General features: G+C 40.8%; 1 long non-coding RNA gene across 1 annotated transcript in view; it reads left to right on the top strand.

Annotated features, from left to right (window-relative positions):
• LOC309689703 overlaps positions 1-6,288 on the top strand; it is a 32,531-nt gene extending 26,243 nt beyond the window's left edge. The window contains exon 3 of the long non-coding RNA XR_014271504.1: positions 6,240-6,288. This is a non-coding gene — a long non-coding RNA (uncharacterized lncRNA). The remainder of the gene's footprint in view (positions 1-6,239) is intronic.
• Positions 6,289-24,499: the final 18,211 nt, after the last annotated feature.

The raw sequence follows: 24,499 nt of genomic DNA, 5'->3' as shown, positions 1-24,499 counted from the left end.
ATCTGCAACAATATAGAAAATTGTCTCCCTTTGAAAATGATATTATTAGCACATTGGACTATTATAACAAATGCTTCATTGTGTGAACCCTTTTGCTGTAACTGTGGTTGAGCAAAATTCACCTAGTTTATGTACTATAACATAGCAGAACCTTCAGTTTTTCATTATCATGAGCAACATGATGCTTGTGGGTTTTTACTTTGGTTTTTATTTTTATTGTATAGATGGCGCTGATACACTAGAATGCTCAAATCTGAACTTGAATGGCATCCCATTTTTCATCCATAGGGTTTTATATGACGGCAGCCCATCCTTTTGCAGCTATAACAGCTTCAATTCTTCTGGGAAGGCTTTCTGCAAGGTTCAGGAGTGTGTTTGTGGGAACGTTTGACCATTGTTTTAGAAGCACATTTGTGAGGTCAGACACTTATGTTGGATGAGAAGGCCTGGCTCACAGTTTCTGCTCTAATTCATCCCAAGGGTGTTCTGCCGGGTTGAGGTCAGGACTTGCTTTGTGCACAGTCATGGTGGAACAGGACGGGTCCATTCTCAAATTGTTCGTACAAAGTTGGGATAATGAAATTGTCCAAAATGTCTTGGTGTGCTGAAGCTTTAAGAGTTTTTTTTACTGGAACTACAGGACAGAGAACAAACACTGAAAAAACCCCACCAAACTTTACACTTGGCAAAATGCAGTCAGACAAATAGGTTCTTTGGCAACTGCCAAACCCAGACCCATCCATCTGATTGCCCTATGGAGAAGCATAATAAATCACTCCAGAGAACACGTCTACCCTGCATGCTTTACACCACTGCATCTGACACCTTGCATTGCGCTTGGCAATGTAAGGCTTGGATGCAGCTGCTCGGCCATGGAAACCCAATCCATGAAGCGCTGTTCTTGAGCTAATCTGAAGTTTGGAGGTGTGTAGTGATTGACCCTGCAGAAAGTTGGTGACCTCTGCGCACTATGTGCTTCAGCATCCATTGATCCTGCTCTGTCATTTTACTTGGCCTGTCACTTTGTGGCTGTTTTTTCAATCACTTCCACTTTGTTACAATACAATTAACAGTTGACTTGAAATATTTAGTAAAGAGGAAATTTTATGACTGGACTTGTTGCACAGCTGTCATCCGATCACAGTACCACACTGGAATTCACTGAGCTCCTGAGACCGACCCATTCCATGCCTATGTGCTTGGTTTTATACACCTGTGGCCATGGAAGTGATTGGAACACCTGAATTTATTGATTTGGCTGGATGAGTGAATACTTTTGTGCAATATAGTGTAACACTGCCAATAAATTCTTTACCGTCTATTTCTCCAGGCTAAATGATGATCCTCTAAATTTGTGACATGCCATTTCCTCTCCAGATTACGAGTCATCTGCTTTAGGGTACGTGTTTGAGAATTATACCATGGAGTCAGGTACTTCTGATTAGAGACCTTAGTTTTCACAGGAGCTACAGTATCCAGAGTCGTACGTAGTGAGGAGGTGAAATTATTAACAAGATAATCGACCTCTGTTGGAGTAGCGTTCAGATAGCTGCTCTGCTCTATGTTGGTACAGGGCATTGAAGATGATAACAGTGGGTGGATTATATTCTTAAACTTAGTTACAGCGCTTTCAGAAAGACATCTACTTTGATAAAGTCTACTCTCCACCGCTGTGTAATCAATTATTGTAAATGTAAATGTTATCAGGAAATGATCAGACAGGAGAGGGTTTTCAGGAAACACTGTTAAATGTTCAGTTTCTTTGCCATATGTTAAAACAAGATCTAGAGTGTGATTAAAGTGGTGGGTGGGTTCTTTTACATTTTGAGAGAAACCAATTGAGTCTAATAACAGATTAAATGCCATGTTGAGGCTGTCATTTTTAGCATCTACATGGATGTTAAAATCACCCACAATAATTATTTTATCTGAGCTCAGAACTAAATTAGATATAAAGTCTGAGAAATCAGACAGAAACTCTGTGTAAGGCCCAGGTGGACGATAGATGATAACAAGTAAGACTGGTTTCTGAGTTTCACAGCTGGGGTGGACAATGTTAAGCATCAGGCTTTCAAATGAATTAAAAGTCTGTCTTGGTCTTTCATTAATTAATAGGCTGGTGTGAAAAATTGCTGCCACACCGCCCCCTCGGCCTGTGCTTCGAGATTTCTGGTAGTTAGAATGACTCGGGGGTGTTGATTCATTTAAACTAACATAATCATCCTGCTGCAACCAGGTTTCTGTAAGGCAGAGTAAATCAATTTGTTGATCAATTATTAAGTCATGTACTAACAGAGACTTGGAGGAGAGAGACCTAATATTTAATAATCCACATTTCACTGTTTGGTTCAGATGTGGATACTGTATTGTTCTTTCTTTGTAATTGTTTATGTTTAAGTTGTTTGTTGCTGGTTTTTAGTTTGTTTTTTGTCTTTTTGGAAGCTGACACAGTCTCTATGGAGATGGGTTTTTTTGGGGGGGGGGGGTAGCAGGAGGAGAGAAGCTGCAGAGAGGCGTGTAAGACTGCAACTCTGCTTCCTGGTCCCAACTCTGGATAGTCATATTTTGGGGGGTTTAATAAATTTGTCCATATTTCTAGAAATGAGAGCTGCTCCATCCAAAGTGGGATGGATGCCGTCTCTCCTAACAAGACCAGGTTTCCTCCAGAAGGTTTGCCAATTATCTATGAAGCCCACATCGTTTCTGGGACACCACTCAGACAGCCAGCAATTTAAGGAGAACATGCGGCTAAACATGTCACTCCTGGTCTGATTGGGGAGGGGACCAGAGAAAACTACAGAGTCCGACATTGTTTTGGCAAAGTTGCACACCGATTCAATATTGATTTTAGTGACCTCCGATTGGCGTAACCGGGTGTCATTACTGCCGACGTGAATTATGATTTTACTGAATTTACGTTTACCCTTAGCCAGCAGTTTTAAATTTCCTTCAGTGTCGCCTGCTCTGGCCCCTGGAAGACAATTGACTATGGTTGCCGGTGTCTCTAGCTTCACATGTCTGAGAACAGAATCACCAATTACCAGAGGTTGACCCCCGGCGGGTGTGTCGCCGAGTGGGGAAAAACGGTTAGACACATGAACGGGTTGGTGGTGTACCTGGAGCTTCTGTTTAGGACTATGCTTCCTCCTCACCGTCACCCAGCCGCTCTCTTTCCCCAGCTGCTTGGGGTCTGCCGGGGAACAGCTAGCGGGGCCTACGCTATCTTCGGCTGCACCAGCTACAGGGGCCTGGCTAGCTATGGGTGAATGAAGGGTGCGAAGCCGAGTCTCCAATTCAGTAATCCTGGCCTCCAGAGCTGCAAATATGCTACATTTGTTACAGATATCCTTATTGCTAAAGGAGGCCGAGGAGTAACTAAACATCTGACACAATGAGCAAGAAAGTGCAGGAGGGACAGGTGAAGTAGCCATGGTGTTAACGAGTCGGCTACGAGCTAAGCTAAGCTAGCAAAACAGTACAGAGACAGTGAGTGAATACTTTGGCTATAAATTAGGTAGTGAGTACACAGAAAGTGTGCTTCGGATGAAGCACGTGAAGATTATACTATGAAAAAGAATGTATTTAAAAGTTGTTAATTATATTGCTAAGCAAATAAGCTACTCAGAAACACCACTGTTCACTTCCTGTTCCTTTGAGCAGGAAGTGATACTCTACCGCAGAGCGAGCGAACACCAAGTGACAGCTTCACTACATCTACTCCTTGCATCTTCACAGTTACACCTGTCTCCTTCTCATTCACACACATGTATTTTTTCTTGCTTCTATTGAGTTTCATTCCCCTTCTCTCCAGAGCATATCTCCACCTCTCAAGCTTCTCTTCTACGTGCTCCCTACTCTCGCTGCAGATCACAATGTTGTCTGTAAACATCATAGCCCACTGAGACTCCTGTCTGACTTCATCCACGTTATCAACTTGTCTATCGCCACTGCAAACAAGAACAGGCTTACAGCCAAATTCCATAATTCTGATCAGTTTGTCAGCACAGCTGTTTTATTATCCCTGAACACGGTTTCCAATCATAATCAAAAACTCATGGCTCAAGTGTGTAAAAGCTTAACCGTCATGAATTTGATGTCATTGTTTTGTAATGCGCAACTGTCGGTAAGACATGCCAGCACTGATGAAAGGGACAGATAAAGTTAGAGAAGTACAAAGCCAGAGGATTTGACAATTTGGAAGTCTTAACTGAAAGTGGTTGTCGATTTCCACCCCTGTTTGTAAATGGTTTGGGTTATGTGCATTTTAGATGTGTTCTGTTTTTTTTTTTAACAGGATTTAATACGGATATATAAATGAACATAACACATGAACAAAAGATTAATGTATCATATTTTATTAGCTTGTTATGTGCCTTGTATACAAAAGGTATAAAATTATGAAGATTAGTGAATTAAGAATGTAAAGTAGCACAAAGTAGGGCTGCATCAATTAAGTAAAGTGCATCTTAATTGTACTTAAGTACACAAGTGAGAAAACGCACTGTTGCATTCTAACAGTTCCTGGCATTTGAGGGTAAACATACTAATAAAATATCTGTATCATTATTAATCAGAAAGCACTGCACTGTTGAACTAGATGAAAATAAATCTGTTGTCCCTTATAGAAGCCTTGGCTCAGCCTCGCTGAGGTAAGTATGTGGGTGTTTCAGTTTCTTCTGCCAGACAGCAAAAAGCAGCAGTTTCTGTGTAACTAGATATTTTGGTATGCGCCCCTCATGTGCCAAAAAGTTTGCAAATAGCTGCAAACAAGACCACTTTTTTAAAATTGTTGATGGCTTAATGTCCATACAATTAAGATTTCAATAACACACTCTCTTGGAACTTTGCCAGCTTTGTCAACTTTGAATAGAAAAAGAATTCTGTGCAACTTACATCTTGAAATGATTTTTGCCTTTTCTATAATTAAAAAGTTCTTTAACACTGAAAATTAGGTTCAGTCATGCAGGCCCACATCTTAACACATCTATTGATTTGAGTTAGCAATGCATTTCGCTGGTAAATTAGACATTTGTTAATTCTGACTAGCATATAAAAAGGTGTGATTACCTTAATAGAAAGGAACTAAAAGAAAATGTCTCTTTTTGAAATGATGACTTGATGTTATTAAGGGTCTTTTTAAAAATGTATTTAAATAAAATCAGCCTACTTAAGTCTCAGATTTACAGTAGACAAGTATTAATAATAAGAGTAATAGTAGTGATAATGCGTCTTTTTTATGGAGCAGTTGTCGTGTTGCGAAAATTAAACATTTGATGACTTTTTGCCGCTTGGCTGCAGACGTTTTTGTCCTGTCCTGTCATCTTCATTCATATTCACAAGGAAGGGGAAAGCGTTTTAGTCTTTGAACAGTTGTTTAATTTATTGCCAAAACACAGACTTAATTATGACATCTTAATTAAAGGGACCAAATAAAAGGCTCTTCTTCCAGCACAGGCCTTTCCCCCCAGGTTGTTATCTCTGCCTGCATTTCTGTCTCTGCAGCAAAGTAACTGTACAGATGCTGCACTCCCTGCTTTTTTGTTTCACTCTCACATTCCTTCAACAGTCTTGAGTCCTGCAGCAAATGTGCACTTTTAACGCTTGATGTGCATGCTGCGACAGCTGCAAGCGACCCTCCAGTGACCAAAGGCGTTGATGCTACAGTCTCCTCTGGCCTGGCCTAAATTTACTTGGGCTTGGAACTTAGGTTGCGCCCCCGGGAGCCAAACAGAAACTGGTGTAAATGAGGTTAGAGATTCAGTCAGTGCATTTGTGTGGCCGGCAGCTAGCTCCACAGTTCCAGCCTCTGCCCATCTGCCACTGACCCTTGTTTTGCCAAAAGACCAATTGAGGTTTGAAGCTGCCAGATTAGACTGTGGTGACATAATGATTTTGTCCCACATAAGGGTGATTTGACATGCTCTGCTTGCCTGTCTGTTGCTTGCAGGCTTTTCTCCTCAAAACCAGCACTCTGCCTCTGCCTCATTACTGTCAAACACATCAGGAGATTGTTCCTCTGTTTGGTTCACATTAATATACGTGTGTATGTGCAAGCCACCACAAAAGTCTTTATCAGTGCTGTGTGTCACATAGTCTATTTTAATGCCCCTCTTATTGGGAGTCTATTTGTTCTCATCTGCATGACTTCTACTTGCTATCCATTATTCATGTTTTCTCCACACACAACTTGCTTATTCTCGCTTTCAGGCTTTTTCCTCATGTTATTATTTCCCCCCCAGCTTCCCTTCTGTGTTTGCTCTGAGCTGTGCTTTGATGTCACCGCGCCTGCCCAGCCCTGCACAGCTGTCTGGACCAGGTGAGTTGGGATTTATTCAGAGTTTCTTAAGGTTTACGTAGTTTAAATTCAGTTGAACTAAAACACTTTTTCATGTGAAATGTTCTCTATACATACAGAACACAGAAAAGAGTCAAATGAAATATTTAATCTCAAAAAAAAAAAGTTCAGATGTAAAGCAAAGAAACCTTGAAATCTCACTTTGAACTTTTTCACAGATACTGATATTTTAGCTTTTGGCTCACTGAAATCAATATGTACACTAAACCTCACTGAGGGTTATATACCTCAGCAGAGCCCATGTGACTGAGGCTACCTAAAGCAGCACAGTGAGATGAAGCTTTAGTGATCTGCATGGAGAGACTGGGCAGTGTAGTGTAACAAAAGTGTAAAAACATAGCAATGCAGTGTAAGTAAAGAGGAGGGGGCCGCAGTGTTCTGCTTTTTGCTTTTCACGGATACATAATGCACATGAGTACACACTGTTACGCATATTAATGCTCATATACAACACGGGGAATGTAGATTTGTGCTGAACACAGACCTTTGCACATTCAGATTTGCATGTCCATGCAATGCATTTTATACATCTCATTTTCACCTCCACCTGAACCTTTCATGTTCTTTATCCTTTTGCAATATGACAGCAGTAATCAAGGATGAGAGATAAGGAGGAGACGAACAGAGAAAGAGTTAATCCTTCCAGGTGCCAAGTGGCAGTAGGTTAGCTGAGGTGTGTGCGGGCTGCAGAAACAAGCCTCTCTTATCCTCTCTTTCCTTCCATATATACCTCATCCTGCCACAACCCCCCCCCCCCCCCCTCGGCCTTGTGCATCTCCTTGCAGCTCACTTTCATCTGCACTGCACTATAAACAGATCTTTTTACCATTTCAAAGCTCATACTTGTAACGTCTCCTCTCTGGTGCCTCCCATCTGCAGTGGCGTTGGGCCAGGGCAGCAACACGCTATACGTACAGCAGGACAGGGCCTGAGTGCACAGGTGGTGCGATTTGGCCATTGGTAAAGTGTGTAAAAAGGGGGATGATAAAGAGCCAGAGATAAGAACAGAAATGGTCAAAAAGCATTATTCTCGATACACTGTAGTATAGGAGGTTAACAGTGAGGTGGATATGGGCAAGCACACAGTCTGACACATGCATCCTTGGCTTGCTTGTCAGGGAATGTGTAAACGTGGGTTTCAGTGGAATGCACAAGAAGGTGGCTGCATGTCATTAGGCTTGTGTTAGTGCATTTGTGTTTGTATTCATTAGGCAGGCATTTGGCATTTAGAAGCCAAGTGTGTGTGTGTGTGTGTGTGTGTGTGTGTGTGTGTGTGTGTGTGTGTGTGTGTGTGTGTGTGTGTGTGTGTACACTGATATGAGTGGAGGTGGTGAAGAGCATTAAAAGCCTGCCTGGCACTCTGTGTGGAGAGACAGGGGGCCCGTTCCAGGATAAAACTAGACTTAGATCAGCATGTTGAGGTTTTTTTTTGTATTTTTTGGCAGAATTAGCTCCCTAAAAATAATTTGCATATTGATTGTGTATCTGATAAAGCGGAATATAAAAGGCAGCGTTGTTTATTACAGCCAAGGGACTGATATTTAGCTCTCGTGGCACATATGGCTTTATGAATATGAATCCTTTGTTGCGAAACCAACTTTGGCTGAGTAAATTTGACAGCTTACCAACTTTAATCCTTATTCATATTTATGGCCTTGTTGTTTCATGTTCTTTTAATTTATTTCCTATATACATGTTGTGGCAAGATAAGGATTTCCTGCCCCGTGCTAATATAGCAGATGAAATTGAATTGCAGGGATGAACTGAATGGAAGTATAGGAAGGGGGTGAGGGAGGGAAAAAGTCTGGTTCGGAGAGGCTGCGATTAGGACAAGTGAATGTAGGGGGGTAAAAAGAGAGGGATTAGTAGGAGGGACAGAGAAAGAGAAAGCATATTGCTGTGCCAGTTGAGCCGTGAGGTGAGCCAAAGCTTTCAGAGATTATAACAGACTGCCCACAGGTCAATCAGAGGAACACGTTGTTAGAAAACGGGAGGCTTTTCACCACCCGCAGCTCAATCACCATAGTGACCCATTGTTCGCTTTTGCCTCATTACCTGTTCTTGGATCAGCATGTTCAGAAACAACTTGCTGAGGAGAGAGTGCAGCAGCTGATTGAAGGGATGCTGATAGATGTTGACAGAAGGGTGAGGAACAGAACTGGGGGGCCTGATTGAGAGGAGGTTAGATGTGTTTAACAGCGTAACAGTGAATAATCTCACAGCCGCCTACTTCTTCTGTTTGAATGGAAGTTATGAAGCCTCGATCTAATATGTAATCTACTAAATTTGAGCTTTTGCACAATAATAGCAACATTATATACAGGAAGCACTTAAAATGACTTGTAAAAATGGACTTTGAGGATAACACCATTGGCCAAGACATTAGGTTATAATTCATCACACTTGTGTCAGGGAAAATAACTGGCTTCTGAACATGCGTGTATGTGCATAGCTTGCTGTCAGATTTGATTTGAGCCATAAACAAGGCTTCCCGTTTCGTTTAAATGGCTTTCTAATGTCAGACTCTGACCAGAAATATCTATGTGCAAACATCTGTGTGAAATCGTGGCTCAAGAGTTGGCAATTCGTCTTGTAATCGGAAGGTTGCCGGTTTGAGCCCCGGCTCCAACAGTCTCGGTCGCTGTGTCATTGGGCAAGACACTTTACCCATTGCCTAATGCTTTAAGGCCTACAGCCTTGCTTCTGTCAGTGCGCCCCAGGGCAGCTGTGGCTACAATGTAGCTTGCCATCACCAGTGTGTGAATGACTGAATGTAGTGTAAAGTGCTTTGGGGTCCTTGGGGACTAAGTAAAGCACTGTACAAATACAGACCTTTTACCATTTTTGATTCATGGACTTTAAATATGGGTCTCTAACTTTTTCTAACTTTTTCTTTCAACAAAATGAAGCTGAAGCTTTTAGCACATTTTCTTCAAAATAGGAACATTTACAGAACTGCAATGATGTATTTGAGAATGGCTTAAAATAAGTGATAGTATGCTCTTTGTAATGAATGTGCTTAGTTTAAAGCGCACTCACCAGCCACTTCATTAGATGTACATTTTTAACTGCTCAATAATGCAAATACCTAATCAGCAATCAAATGGCAGCAACTCAGTGGGCAACTCAGATGACCCACTGAGGTTCAGATAGCTTCTGGGGCACATTGAGAATCATTTACACACCATTGCCTACCTGAGTATTGTTGCTGACCATGTCTATCTTACTATGTATGACCACATTGTACCCATCTTCTGATGGCCACAGCCCACTTATCATCTCAAACAATGACCTCATTGTATTCAGCTGATCTCCACAGTTAAACCGTGTGTGTGTGTGTGTGTGTGTGTGTGTGCGTGTGTGTGCATATATGAAGACTGAGCTCTGCAGCACAGAATGTAATTTATATCAGAGTTCAGCTAAACAGACCATTCCTTATAGCTACTGTTGATTTTAGTATTTTCAGGGGATTTATTGACAGTGACAGCAAAATCACTGCCACACTTATCCAGCAGGCTTTGAAGGAACTCATTCACCATTGCAAACATGGCAACAGTGCAAGCTATATGAGCATATACTAGTGTTTATTGTGCTTATTTTACCAATTTCATCTGTGTGCTTTTTGCATGATCTGATATCGTTGTGTTGGTGTTGTTCCCAGATCAACATAGTAAATGTTGTTCCAGGATCAACATTGCAAGTGACCAATCAGAATGTTGTGACTTCATACTTCTGCGACTTCGGGAAAAACTGCCGTAAAACAAAAAACTGTACTTGAGCTGCGAGAAACCGCCTCTGTCCGCCGATCAACGAACCCTGACCCTGACCCTAACCCTTTAATAAACGCTAAGCAGAATTGATATTGTCCTTGCAACACTGGAATTTCATAAATGCACGAATGGCTTGGCGCGCCAAAGAATAACGTCACAACAATGTGATTGGTCACTTGCAATATTGATCCTGGAACAACATTTACTATGTTGTTCCAGGAACAACACCAACACGACGATATCAGATCATCCGTGGGGTTTTTTTTGTTATTAGTCTCATCAGTTAATAGCTGAGAATATTTCCTTTCATAACCTCGTTTACTGAGCAGGGTTGTTATTTAGCAGTGCACCTGCAATATGTGCACAGATCATTTAGCTCCTTCCAGCACTCATCTGCTGGCTTTTTTTTTAATAACTGGAAGCTTCAGCTAGCTGTCATTTGAGTTAATGTGACCCAAATTTAATTCTGATTTATGTTTCCATCATTTTTTGCCTCTCCTCTGTCCGCGTCTACACCATTGAGCACTTAATATCAGCAATAAATAAATAAATAAATAAAATAAAATCTTAAATCTTAAAAACTGAAATGTCATTAGTAAATCCCACATTAATACACATTTTATTTTCAAGAAGAGTGAAGCTGAACTACTAGGTTGACTCAGCACTTAAGAGGAGCTTGTGCTGAATTCATTCTTTATGTGGCTTAAATTATAGGTATTGAAAATTGATGAGAATTTTTTCAAAGACTAATATTTTATGATTTTTTAAAAAAAATATTTAAATGTTTCTACTCTTACCACACTTCTTCATTTAGAAATGGGTTGATTTTGCAGCAGGAGTAAAACAACAGTGCAGTTTGAAAGCAACACACTGCAGATTAAACCTCTTTTAGAACGTTTACTTCATATTCTCTGGAGCTTCACACACAGTCTCAGACCACCTGTTTGGTCAGCCTCCACTGGTGTGAAGGTGCAGCCGGCTAAGGCCAGACTAAGCAGAAGGTGGGTCAGATATGACTGTCCTTTCCTGGACTTGCTGTGATCACTGTGCAGTGATGAAATCTTGTGTAATAGGGCTCAAAAACACGGTTACCTAACCTTAACTAATACTAATTAGCTTTTCCGGGAGGCTTTAATTTCATTTGGATTGATGCTGTTTTGTTAGATTGACACTCAGCCAGTTTGCCAGGAGGTAAAAAGGCTGATTAATAGGCCTAGATGCAATTAGTGTGTGACTTCTGCATGACAGATGAGCCACAAGACCACTGACATTTGTGCTTAAATGACTGTCCTATATAAGCTATGAACTAGGTACTGCTGTGCATCTACAAGTATTCATAGGTTCTTCTTAATTTTTCTTTTTAAATTTTTTTCCTCTGTACACCACTACAGCGGATTTTGAATCCAATAATTAAGATATGATTGAAGGGCAGACTCTTTGCATTCATATAACAGGCTTAACAAAAGTATTGCATTAACTAGATGGAATTAAAAAGAAGTGTCAACGAGCTGGCCTTTCCACTCAGTGACTAAAGAGCTTGGAAGAAGACAGAAGGCATCTGGCATCGTTGTATTTTTACTCAGTTGTATATAGCATTCGTATTCTATTTTTATCTTATTGTATATTTTTATTCTATTTTATTCTACTGTATATAGTATATTATTTTATTCTATTCTGTACAGCTGTGTACTGTATTTATTCTTATTGTATTCTAATTTTTGCGTCATAACTTTTGCACTGTCCACTTCCTGCTGTGACAAAACAAATTTCCCACGTGTGGGACTAATAAAGGTTATCTTATCTTATCTTATCTTAATGCTACCACACAAGTAACCCCGGCGGAAGGGGCTACATGAATAGGATGAGGGACCTATGGATTCTTCGATACCCAACATCCACAATGACGGCGAAACAACTAGTAGCTCAGTGTTCCAACATTCGAAAGAAGGGACTGCTCTCACAGCTAGAGATTGACGAGGTACAACACAAATGCTACGGCAAGGAGGAGTCAGGACGCCAGGTCAAGGGGGCGATATCATCACCCGCACCCGAGATTGGGTACATAGCCCCAAGTGCGAGAGGAACTGACCTGAAAAATAGGATCATGGCCAAGCTTGAAACCTGGATCCCCCGTAGCCAGTTACCAAGATTACGTGAAGTACCCTCAGAAGGTCTGCTAGATGATGTTAATGCAGCACTACGGGCAATACCTACAACCACGATTACCGACACTAACAAGCTGATCTACAATACGGCAGCAGTGATCAGTGAGATGCTTGGCTACAAGTTGAACAGCGACAAGGGGCAGTACCCTCCATGGAGAAGGAGGCTAGAGGGCAAGATCAAAGTAGCACGGAGGGAGGTTAGCCAACTAACGGAGTTGCAGAAAGGTGCGACAAATAAGGTGCCTAAGAAATACAGCAAGCTGTCCATACCTGAGGCCTTGGAAACTGCCAAGCAAAGACTCACAGCCTTGGCCAGCCGCTTGAGGAGGTACACCAGAGAGATAGAAGGCAGGAGAATAAACCAGCTGTTCTCCACAGAACCAGCAAAGGTGTACTCTCAGTGGCAAGGGAACAATAAGAGAACAGCACCACCAAGGCTGGAGACGGAGCAATACTGGAAGAGCATATGGGAGAAGGATGCAACCCATAACGGCAATGCTCAGTGGCTAGAGGATCTGAGGGCAGACCACAGCGACCTCCCTGAACAGGGTCCAGTAACCATCACAGTGGCAGATATCCAAGAAAGGGTCTCCAGTATGAAGAGTTGGACAGCACCAGGGCCCGACATGGTTCACGCCTACTGGCTAAAGAAGCTGACTGCACTCCACGAGCGTCTGGCAGCACAAATGAACCAGCTGCTAGTTAACGAGAGACACCCGGAATGGCTAACTGAAGGCCGGACGGTCCTGATCCCCAAGGACCCCAAGAAGGGACCGGTCCCCTCCAACTACCGACCAATAACCTGCCTCAGTACTACATGGAAGCTCCTGTCAGGCATCATATCGGCTAAGATGAACAGGCACATGGGTCAATACATGAGCGGGACACAGAAAGGAATTGGCAAGAATACCAGAGGCGCAAAACACCAGCTACTGGTAGACAGAACAGTCAGCCGAGACTGCAAGACCAGCCTGACCAACCTGTGCACTGCCTGGATTGATTACAAGAAGGCCTATGACTCAATGCCCCACAGCTGGATACTGGAATGCCTAGAATTGTACAAGATCAATGGGACCCTAAGAGCCTTCATCAGGAACTCAATGGGGATGTGGCGTACAACACTAGAGGCCAACTCCAAGCCCATAGCACAAGTCACCATCAAGTGCGGGATCTACCAAGGAGATGCTCTGTCCCCACTGCTGTTCTGCATAGGCCTGAACCCCCTCAGTGAGATCATTAACAAGGCTGGCTACGGATACCGACTACGGAACGGAGCAGTTGTCAGCCACCTCCTGTACATGGATGACATCAAGCTGTATGCCAAGAGTGAACGAGACATCGATTCACTGATCCACACTACCAGGCTATACAGCAATGACATTGGAATGTCGTTCGGACTGGAGAAGTGTAGCCGGATGGTAACAAAGAGAGGGAAGGTAGTCAGAACTGAGGGGATTGAACTACCAGAAGGCAACATTGCAGACATAGAGGACAGTTACAAGTACTTGGGGATCCCGCAGGCAAATGGGAACCATGAAGAGGCCGCTAGAAAAGCTGCAACCACCAAGTACCTGCAGAGGGTCAGGCAAGTCCTGAGGAGTCAGCTGAATGGTAAGAACAAGATCCGGGCCATCAACACGTACGCCCTGCCCGTGATCAGGTACCCTGCTGGGGTAATAGGCTGGCCAAAGGAGGAGATAGAAGCCACTGACATAAAGACAAGAAAGCTCCTTACCATGCATGGAGGGTTTCACCCCAAGTCCAGCACCCTGAGGCTGTACGCTAAGCGGAAGGAAGGGGGCCGGGGACTGGTGAGTGTCAGCACCACAGTCCAGGATGAGACAACGAACATCCAAGAATACATTGGGAAGATGGCCCCAACTGACCGAGTGCTCAGTGAATACCTCAGGCAGCAGAAACCCAAGAAAGAGGAGGGAGATGAGGAACCATCATGGAAGGACAGGCCCCTGCACGGTATGTACCACCGGCAGATAGAGGAGGTGGCTGATATCCAGAAATCCTACCAGTGGCTGGACAAAGCTGGACTGAAAGACAGCACAGAGGCACTAATCATGGCAGCACAAGAACAAGCTCTGAGCACAAGATCCATAGAGGCTGGGGTCTATCACACCAGGCAAGACCCCAGGTGCAGGCTGTGTAAAGATGCCCCAGAGACAATCCAGCACATAACAGCAGGGTGCAAGATGCTAGCAGGCAAGGCATACATGGAACGCCATAACCAAGTGGCCGGCATAGTGTACAGGAACATCTGTGCCGAGTATAACCTGGAAGTCCCGAGGTCAAAATGGGAGATGCCCCCAAGGGTGGTGGAGAATGACCGAGCTAAGATCCTGTGGGACTTCCAGATACAGACGGACAAAATGGTGGTGGCTAACCAACCGGACATAGTGGTGGTAGACAAACAGAAGAAGACGGCTGTAGTGATCGATGTAGCGGTTCCGAATGACAGCAATATCAGGAAGAAGGAACACGAGAAGCTGGAGAAATACCAAGGGCTCAGAGAAGAGCTCGAGAGGATGTGGAGGGTGAAGGTAACGGTGGTCCCCGTGGTAATCGGAGCACTAGGTGCGGTGACTCCCAAGCTAGGCGAGTGGCTCCAGCAGATCCCGGGAACAACATCGGAGATCTCTGTCCAGAAGAGCGCAGTCCTGGGAACAGCTAAGACACTGCGCAGGACCCTCAAGCTCCCAGGCCTCTGGTAGAGGACCCGAGCTTGAAGGATAAACCGCCCGCAGGGGCGTGCTGGGTGTTTTTATATATATATATATATATATATATATATATATATATATATATATATATATATATATATATATATATATATATATATATATATATATATATACATACAGTGGGGCAAAAAAGTATTTAGTCAGCCACCGATTGTGCAAGTTCCCCCACTTAAAATGATGACAGAGGTCAGTAATTTGCACCAGAGGTACACTTCAACTGTGAGAGACAGAATGTGAAAAAAAAATCCATGAATTCACATGGTAGGATTTGTAAAGAATTTATTCGTAAATTAGGGTGGAAAATAAGTATTTGGTCACCTCAAACAAGGAAAATCTCTGGCTCTCACAGACCTGTAACGTCTTCTGTAAGACGCTTTTCTGTCCCCCACTCGTTACCTGTATGAATGGCACCTGTTTGAACTCATCATCTGTATAAAAGACACCTGTCCACAGCCTCAAACAGTCAGACTCCAAACTCCGCCATGGCCAAGACCAAAGAGCTTTCGAAGGACACCAGGAAAAGTATTGTAGACCTGCACCAGACTGGGAAGAGTGAATCTACAATAGGCAAGCAGCTTGGTGTGAAAAAAATCAACTGTGGGAGCAATCATCAGAAAATGGAAGACATACAAGACCACTGATAATCTCCCTCGATCTGGGGCTCCACGCAAGATCTCATCCCGTGGGGTCAAAATGATCATGAGAACGGTGAGCAAAGATCCCAGAACCACACGGGGGGACCTGGTGAATGACCTGCAGAGAGCTGGGACCAAAGTAACAAAGGTCACCATCAGTAACACACTACAACGGCAGGGAATCAAATCCCGCAGTGCCAGACGTGTTCCGCTGCTGAAGCCAGTGCATGTCCAGGCCCGTCTGAAGTTTGCCAGAGAGCACATGGATGATACAGCAGAGGATTGGGAGAATGTCATGTGGTCAGATGAAACCAAAGTAGAACTTTTTGGTATAAACTCAACTCGTCGTGTTTGGAGGAAGAAGAATACTGAGTTGCATCCCAAGAACACCATACCTACTGTGAAGCATGGGGGTGGAAACATCATGCTATGGGGCTGTTTTTCTGCCAAGGGGACAGGACGACTGATCCGTGTTAAGGACAGAATGAATGGGGCCATGTATCGTGAGATTTTGAGCCAAAACCTCCTTCCATCAGTGAGAACTTTGAAGATGAAACGAGGCTGGGTCTTCCAACATGACAATGATCCAAAACACACCGCCCGGGCAACAAAGGAGTGGCTCCGTAAGAAGCATTTGAAAGTCCTGGAGTGGCCTAGCCAGTCTCCAGACCTCAACCCCATAGAAAATCTGTGGCGGGAGTTGGAAGTCCGTGTTGCTCGGCGACAGCCCCAAAACATCACTGCTCTCGAGAAGATCTGCATGGAGGAATGGGCCAAAATACCAGCTACTGTGTGTGCAAACCTGGTAAAGACCTATAGTAAACGTTTGACCTCTGTTATTGCCAACAAAGGTTATGTTACAAAGTATTGAGTTGTATTTTTGTTATTGACCAAATACTTATTTTCCACCCTGATTTACGAATAAATTCTTTACAAATCCTACCATGTGGATTCATGGATTTTTTTTCCACATTCTGTCTCTCACAGTTGAAGTGTACCTCTGGTGCAAATTACTGACCTCTGTCATCATTTTAAGTGGGGGAACTTGCACAATCGGTGGCTGACTAAATACTTTTTTGCCCCACTGTATATATATATATATTTATTTATTTTATGGAATGCCCTTTAGGAAAATATTATATATATATTACAATCAAAGTCTGAATATATAGATGAAACTTGAATATATAGAATGATCTTCTGATTATGCATGCCAGATGCTTCGGTTATTAGTAAATTTTGTTGTGTTCATTAGAATTTTTTTTTTTTTTTTTTGGTGCCAGACACTAAAAATTGTGAAATATCACAATATTGAAAAAGTTCCAAGGCTATTATTTAGGTAAAGGTTGATAAGACTGGTTTTATCTTCATATTCCTTTGTGCCATTTAATCATAAAAGTAGTCAAATAGTAGTAATTTCATGACAAACCATACTTGTCACAGTAAAGAAAATGTCACACTATATGTTACATATCATGGTATGATGTACTAATTTATCTGTTAATAAACATGAATTGTGATTCTTTTATTAAATAAAATACCTGTTCTACATTTTTAACTATCAAACAGAGAAATGTTTTTATTTAAACTCTTACAGTCTGATATTTGGAAAAAAAAAGACACATAAAAGGTAGGAACAAAGAACACTTTATTTGTGTATTTCCAGTACTCAGAGGAAGAAAAGAGTATTCTGTAGTAACAGGGCAACACTGACCAAAAATAAAACAAAGAAAAGAAAAGAAAAGAAAGGGAAAGGAAAAAAACAAACAAAATACAATTAGCCTGTCTAATCAAGTAAACAAAATCCTTAAACATTCCCTAAAGAATGTAAAGCAGGTTATGTTTAACAGTTATTATTATCATTATTATTATTATTATTATTATTATTATTATTATTATTAGTAGTAGTAGTAGTAGTAGTAGTATCATTAGTTGATAAGAATGCAATGTCATATAGTGCGATGATGATATAATGTTAATATTTCAGCTATATATTATTATATATTTCATGTCTGTCACATTTATAGACAACTTGCTGGCAGTGTTGGAGATACTGTCAGCCCCCCTTTAAATATTTTTTCATTAGGGGTACTATAACACTTTTCAAAACTTTTCCAAAACCTAACAAAAACTATTATTTAAACCTGTGAGTTATTCTAGAAATCAAGTGAAAATTAATATGAATTTCAATGTAAAGCATAAATGTTCAAATGGGACACTGAAATAAAGCTTAACTCATCTCATTTGAAAATGTAAAGAAAAGTTGGTCTAGGTGGCAGATCTTTCAATGATCTTTCAATGACCACATCTAGCTATAGTATTTAAAAAATAAACAAAGGTATCTGAAATACAAAACATGGCTGATAAACCTGTATGTTATGACATCACCACTGACATTTTACATTGTGTGGAATAGGTGGACACAGGAAGCATTTGAGAAAATTGAATTCTATGTAACAGTGAGGTTGTGGCATATTGTTTTGCTCCCTGCGGGGTACTAAATAATCTAATGTTACTATGGGTCATATCAGAGAACAGAGATACAACATGCCATAAAGGCAGGAACAGATAAACTACAATCCAAAAACAAAATATGCCTCATATGTATAAACTGAAACCAAATGCATCCATCCATTCTCTTCTGCTTATTTTTATCTGCGTTACTAGCCTATTCCAGCTACCACAGGATGAAAGGCAGAGTACACCCTGGACAGGTTGATAATCTGACGCTGGGTAAATTGAGAGCTTCGCTTTTACACTCAGCTCCCTCTTCACCACGACGGACCGGTGCAGCGTCCGCATTACTGCAGCTGCAGCCCCAATCCGTCTGTCCCTCCCTTCTCCCATCACTCGCGAACAAGACCCCGAGATACTTGAACTCCTCCACTTGGGGCAGGAGTAGTCGAACGCAGATCCATTGAGCTCTCAACACAGACAGCATCGTCAGAAGAAAAGTTGATAAAATAAATTAAAAATTTTGTATTGTTCGATACATATGCATACCTATAGTCTATCTATAGTTAGTTCAATTGACCAGTAATTGGCCATGTTCCAAACAGGTATAGAGTTCAAGGCCATTTATCACTTCATACAGATTAGCTATTCCTACCACAATGCGCGATGGTCGGGCAGCTCCTGATCAGGACTCTGATTGCAGGAAAAAATAACCCTGACCTAAACAAGATCTAAAGCAAAAAACATCATCTGTTAAACATGATGATGGTAGTGTGATGGCATGGGCTTGTCAGTGAAAGTGGAAGACGGCAACAAGTGTTTCCTGATCACGTGACCAGGTTGAGTTCTGTGGCGTACGGAGCTGTACTTTCTTCTTAGATTCAGCCAAATACTGCAAAACTTATCAGACATATATCATCAGATACTGGCCTAGAACATATTGCAAAAGCAATCCAAGAGTTCCTCAAGTGGGGTTAGGTTAACTGGTGATTCTAAATTGCCCATAGGTTACATGAATGTGAGTGTGAATGGTTGTCTGTCTCTCTGTGTAAGCCCTGCGATAGACTTGTGACCTGTCCAAGGTGTACCCTGTTTCTCGAAGCTGAGATAGGCTCCAACCCCCGACCTGAGCCTCCTACACAGTTACTGCAGTACTTTTGTTAAATTGTTTGTTAAATTAATATTATTTGTTTGATTCATAATCCATTCCACTTTTTTTTCACAGAAAAATGTCCCATTGTGCTAAAACATACTGACTTAACTGTCCATATATCTATTCAGTAGCCATTGAGACATATTTCAAAAGCCAGAAACATCAGCTTAATGATGCTTATGCTAATGATGAATATCAATTCATTTGACAGCAGTGGAGATATTTCATTCAGAGCAAAGTGTTTCATGTGATTGACATTGCTGTTTCTTCAACTAGTGTCTTTGTTTCATCCCAGTCCTTTCTTTAACAGCTGAAATAGCGGCATAAGCAGAGCATTTTGAAGAAAAGTTGCACCTTATGGTGAATAGTGCGATTTGACTAGGTTATTATCATCAAGTGAAATATAGGCGAGAGTGAGGTAAATACTGTGGTTGACTTTTAAATTCACAGTTTGATCATTTTGCTGCAGAACAGTCAGATTATACTCAGGGGTTTGAGCGCTGAAACTGGAGGGGGTGAAAAACATGACAGAAAAAAGATTTTTTCCGTGAACTATTCCATTAAAATTGTTGATTCTCAGGTGATCTGTCAGCTTTCATTTGCATCACTATGTTGCCTGGAGGTCTATTAAAAAGTAAAGTGAGTTTATTATTTATTGTTCTTGTCAAAAACTTAAGAATTAATTACACAGATAGGCATTACAGTATATTCTTTTAAATAATTAATATCATCTATGGGGAATTACATTTAAAATGACATCCACTTATGAAGCTTCCGAGAATTAAACATTAATTTTCTGATCTTCCAGACGCATAAATTGGGATTGCAAAATAGCACAGACTAATTGCCTTTTCTGGAAGTATTACAACCTAATAAAAGTATATTTTATTGAATTCCTCCCTTCATTTGTGATTTGCTAAACTCTGGGCCTCTTACATTTGACAGTCAGTTTTGATTTTTAGACATAAAGTCAATTCATGTCCAGAAGTCATGAGTTAATGAATTTTATTGACTATGCAACTCATATTTGCTTGGCTGATCATACATCACACAGTTTCATAGCAGAGAAAAAATAAATATCTCAGGGGTTAACTGCCTATAAAACTTTTAAGTAAAATCCTGCATCTATAAAAGAATGCGCTTGCAGTCTCCGTGTCAAGGCATCATATTAATAAGACCTGTTTGAAATAATGAAATTTTAGTAATGCGTTTTTCCCCCCCAATTAAAATATGAAACTTGCAAGCTCGGTGGTCTAACTTGTGGTTTAAAATTCATTTACTCCACAACGGCTAAACAGAGCAATGTTTTTTGCTTCTCAACCATTTTTAGTCATAATGCAAACTCAATAAATGGATCAGATACAAAGACGTTCTGCAGACTTGCAGTGATATTGCATCTAAGGTTGGAGGGCTGGTTGAACAGCTGATGGATAGTGGTGCAGGAGAACAAGGCACTGAGGAAATTAGACGGCGAGAAGAATGGGAGCAAAGATGTGAGGACTAGATAACGACGGAAGAAGTGAGGGACAGAAGAGTAAGATGAGATACAAATATGAACAGGAGAAAACATCAGTGTAGGAGTTATAGAAAGAGTGAGTTTCTTTTCTCTAGGATTGTCATATTTTCTTCCACAATGGTTTGATTCAAGGTTTTGACCTTTACAGTATGTCAGATCTGCCACTTGTTTTGCACATATTCAACTCTGTATATTTTATATATTTTATTATTATTATTATTATTATTATTATTATTATTATTATTATTATTATTTTATTTTATTTTATTTTTTTACTATTTAATTTGTAAAAATGTGTATACACACACACACACACACACACACACACACACACACACACACACGTAGGAAAATATTTAGTATACACATCCAGAAATGCATACACTATTATATATTGTACATATATTTATTAGTTTCAGGTTGGCCATTCTTGTATTTTGCTCGTTTGTGTTGTTGTGTTTGCACATCTCTGTTGCTTGTGGGGCTCGCACACAAGAATTTCACTCGCATGTGCTGTGCCAGTGTGCCTGCACATGTGATGTGACAATAAAAAAAAAAAAGTGATTTGATTCTCCTGTTCCCATTTTTCACGATTACGCTGTCGAGTCTTTGTGGGTAACAGTGCAACAACGCCTAAAGTTGAAATCAAACAATAACCACTATTTTTGATGTGGCGAGGCATAAAATTTAATGTACAATTCCTCTTTTTTTTTTTGGTCCTGTATTTACTGGGGTGTTCACAGAAATTACTTGTCAGTGTGGCTACAGTTGCATCTTTCTTCTTCTTCTGTTGATGGAGCTGGAGTTTCTGTAGGCGGTGCTTTTCTGTTTGTCTGTTTATCCAAGGTGGCTCTTACTGTTCGATGATGTGCCTGCTGGAGATGTAAAACACTTGACTTTTTCTGCAGAGAAAAATGGCTCATTAGAGGCATTTTTTTTGTAAAATGACAAATCTGTTCCCCTGAGTTTGTCAACATATTAATTTCTTTCATGAATGCGAGAATGGAGAATTTAATACTCCAAGTTAAATAACATCTTTATTGCAGTTTGTTACATAATGAAAGCAGATGCAAATAATATAAGCAAAGCGACTACAAACAATAGAATAAGAATATATATATATGTATGCAGTTATCTGGCTCACTCCAATCACAGTCTTGTGAAAAACTAAAAATGACCCCTGATTCAGCAGCTTGTAGAACCACCTTTAGCAACTGTAACTTGAAATAATTATTTTCTCTTTGATTTTATCAGTTTTTCACATTGTTGTGGGGGAATTTGGGCCCACTTCTTGTTACATCAGTTCATCCAGGTTGCAGGAATCTGTTTATGCACAGCTCTCGCAAGGTCCCACCACAGCATTTTATCTCTCCACCACTGTGCTTCGTGTGATGATATGATATGTTTCTTTTTTGCCAAACATGGTGCATTAGGGCCAAACATCTCTACTTTAGGCAAACCTTTATTTTAGTCACTAGCTTGTACCGGCTTGTCCCGGCTCTGTTGACCATAAATATTTCAGGAGGCTTTAAATGCATGCAGGTAAACTGTGTAGAAAGCAAAAAAGCAGCATTTGGTGTAACATCCAAATTGAGATGTTACTGTAATCCCATCACATTTTTCAATAACACAATAATATCATACGTGACTGTACAAAAATCAGTAATTACATTAAAACTCTGTTGCTATTCGCAATACAAGGGTTCTTAATACTTTTCAGCCAGACAAAGAAAACAAGTTAGCCAGAGCTTGTCTTTACATTTTTACATGCTGTAGTTTTTATACATTTTTATACATCATATACATTATACATTTATATCCCAAATGTTAATAATATGCATGTAATAAGTCCCTAGTAACTACATAAATTGCTTTAAAAAAGCAATAAACTGCAAAGAAATACAATGTTTTTACATGTTTCTAGTTACAGAAATGTCAAATGCATATCCCTCAAAATTGTAAAAGAGAAAAAGTTGCACAAAATAGTGTCCAGCCACAGGAAATTTGTTTTAAATGTGTCTTCATAATTTCATTTTTGAGATACACTCAAAACTGTAACAAAAATGAAAATAGATATTACTGTGCACAATTTGCAAAACGGTAGCATGTGCATCAAAATAAACTGATCTTACAAGTGCAACCAAAGCTCTAAGTGTCACAGGACATATACAGGGAGCCTTAAAGTCAAACATGTCTTTTCAATAACACCAATGGAGCTTTGATAGGCCATGGAGGAAAACAACCCTACAGTTTCTGCAAAATTTACGTCACTTTCTGTTTTATGGTAAGGGTATCTGCACAAGAGGTAGATAGATGCCCCCCCCCCCCCCCCCCCCCACACACACACACACACACACCACACCACCACCAAAAAAAGAAATCAAACACACCCTTTTGTTCCTGTACATTTACAGCTCAATCACCTGTTCAGGGAGGAGGTAACTTGTGGAGTGGTCTACAACTTTTAATGGACTTTATCTTGTATCTTTATTGCAAGAAAGGACACGCACAGGTGGTAAAGTACAAACTGCATCCAGGACAGAAGCAACACATCTCTGGCTCTTTGCAAGCATCTGTCCGAACAGCACGCTAACACAAGCTAGCAAACAACTCCTAGTGACTCAGCCCAGCTCTGCCTGATCTTCAACAGGTAACAGAAACAATGATGAGCAGCCAGGCCTGTATTTTTGTAGCTTTTATTTCTATCTCTACATATTTCAAAGGTAGAATCACTGTGGTAACTGATTTGAAGTCTCTAGATTTCAACTGCTATCTGGTCATATATTAAGATTGTATGTTTGGCCTCATTGGGTTAGGGATTTGTGTCAATGTGTGGGACTCTAGTCTCAGTTTTTTTGTTACCAGTGTACGTCAGGGCAAAACTAATATGAGTACTATAACATATAACTGATGTTCTGCATTACATTTAAGAAAAGTAATGAGCCACCTGTAATGACTCCATCAGTGCAAAAGAGAGACTGCAAATATTACAAGGCAATCGCAAAACCTTTGGCTGTTGATGATTTAGTAACTATATTTGCAAATGAGGCAGACACCAGTGGTCTAAGGTGACTTTTATAGAAAGTCAAACAGAGATTATGAACCTGTTTACCTCCACTGCTTTATTAAGGTGGATGTGGTAAGAGTTGATGTCTCATCTCTATTATCAAGGCTCTCCTTGTTTTCACACTATACTCTAACTCCTCTACACCACACAAGTTGAAAAACACAGAGGAATTTGCTCATTTACAGTATCTGCTACTGCTACCTTTGTTTACACACACATATATTCGCATTTACAATAACTCACAGAACTTAAACGATCTGAAAGCAGTGAAAGCAAAGCTGGGAGCAGCTCATTCGGCATGTTGTTCTTTTATAAGTCAGGTTTATCCACAATGTGCAAATGCAAACAACCAAAAAAAGCTGCTGCCAAAACTGGAACTGGATAACTGGTTAACTGGAAACAGACATACCCATGAAAATGCCTGAAACTACAGATTCTGTTGGCTCAAAATGAGTCAAGCTGACTTCCAGAAGCAATAGCCAACTGGGACAACAAAATTAAAGTAATTTATAGGAAGCAAAAAGACAATGATATGGTGTTAAGTCTAATTGTTGAATGTTGCCATTGTGTTTCTTAAATTTGTACAGTCTTAGTTTAAGCAGTAGGATCAAAGCCATTCCTTTGATTCTGA

The sequence above is a fragment of the Aulonocara stuartgranti genome (assembly GCF_965226115.1).
Source record: "Aulonocara stuartgranti genome assembly, chromosome: 15".
NCBI lineage: Eukaryota > Metazoa > Chordata > Actinopteri > Cichliformes > Cichlidae > Aulonocara > Aulonocara stuartgranti.
This window is presented reverse-complemented; position numbering and strand designations above follow the sequence as displayed.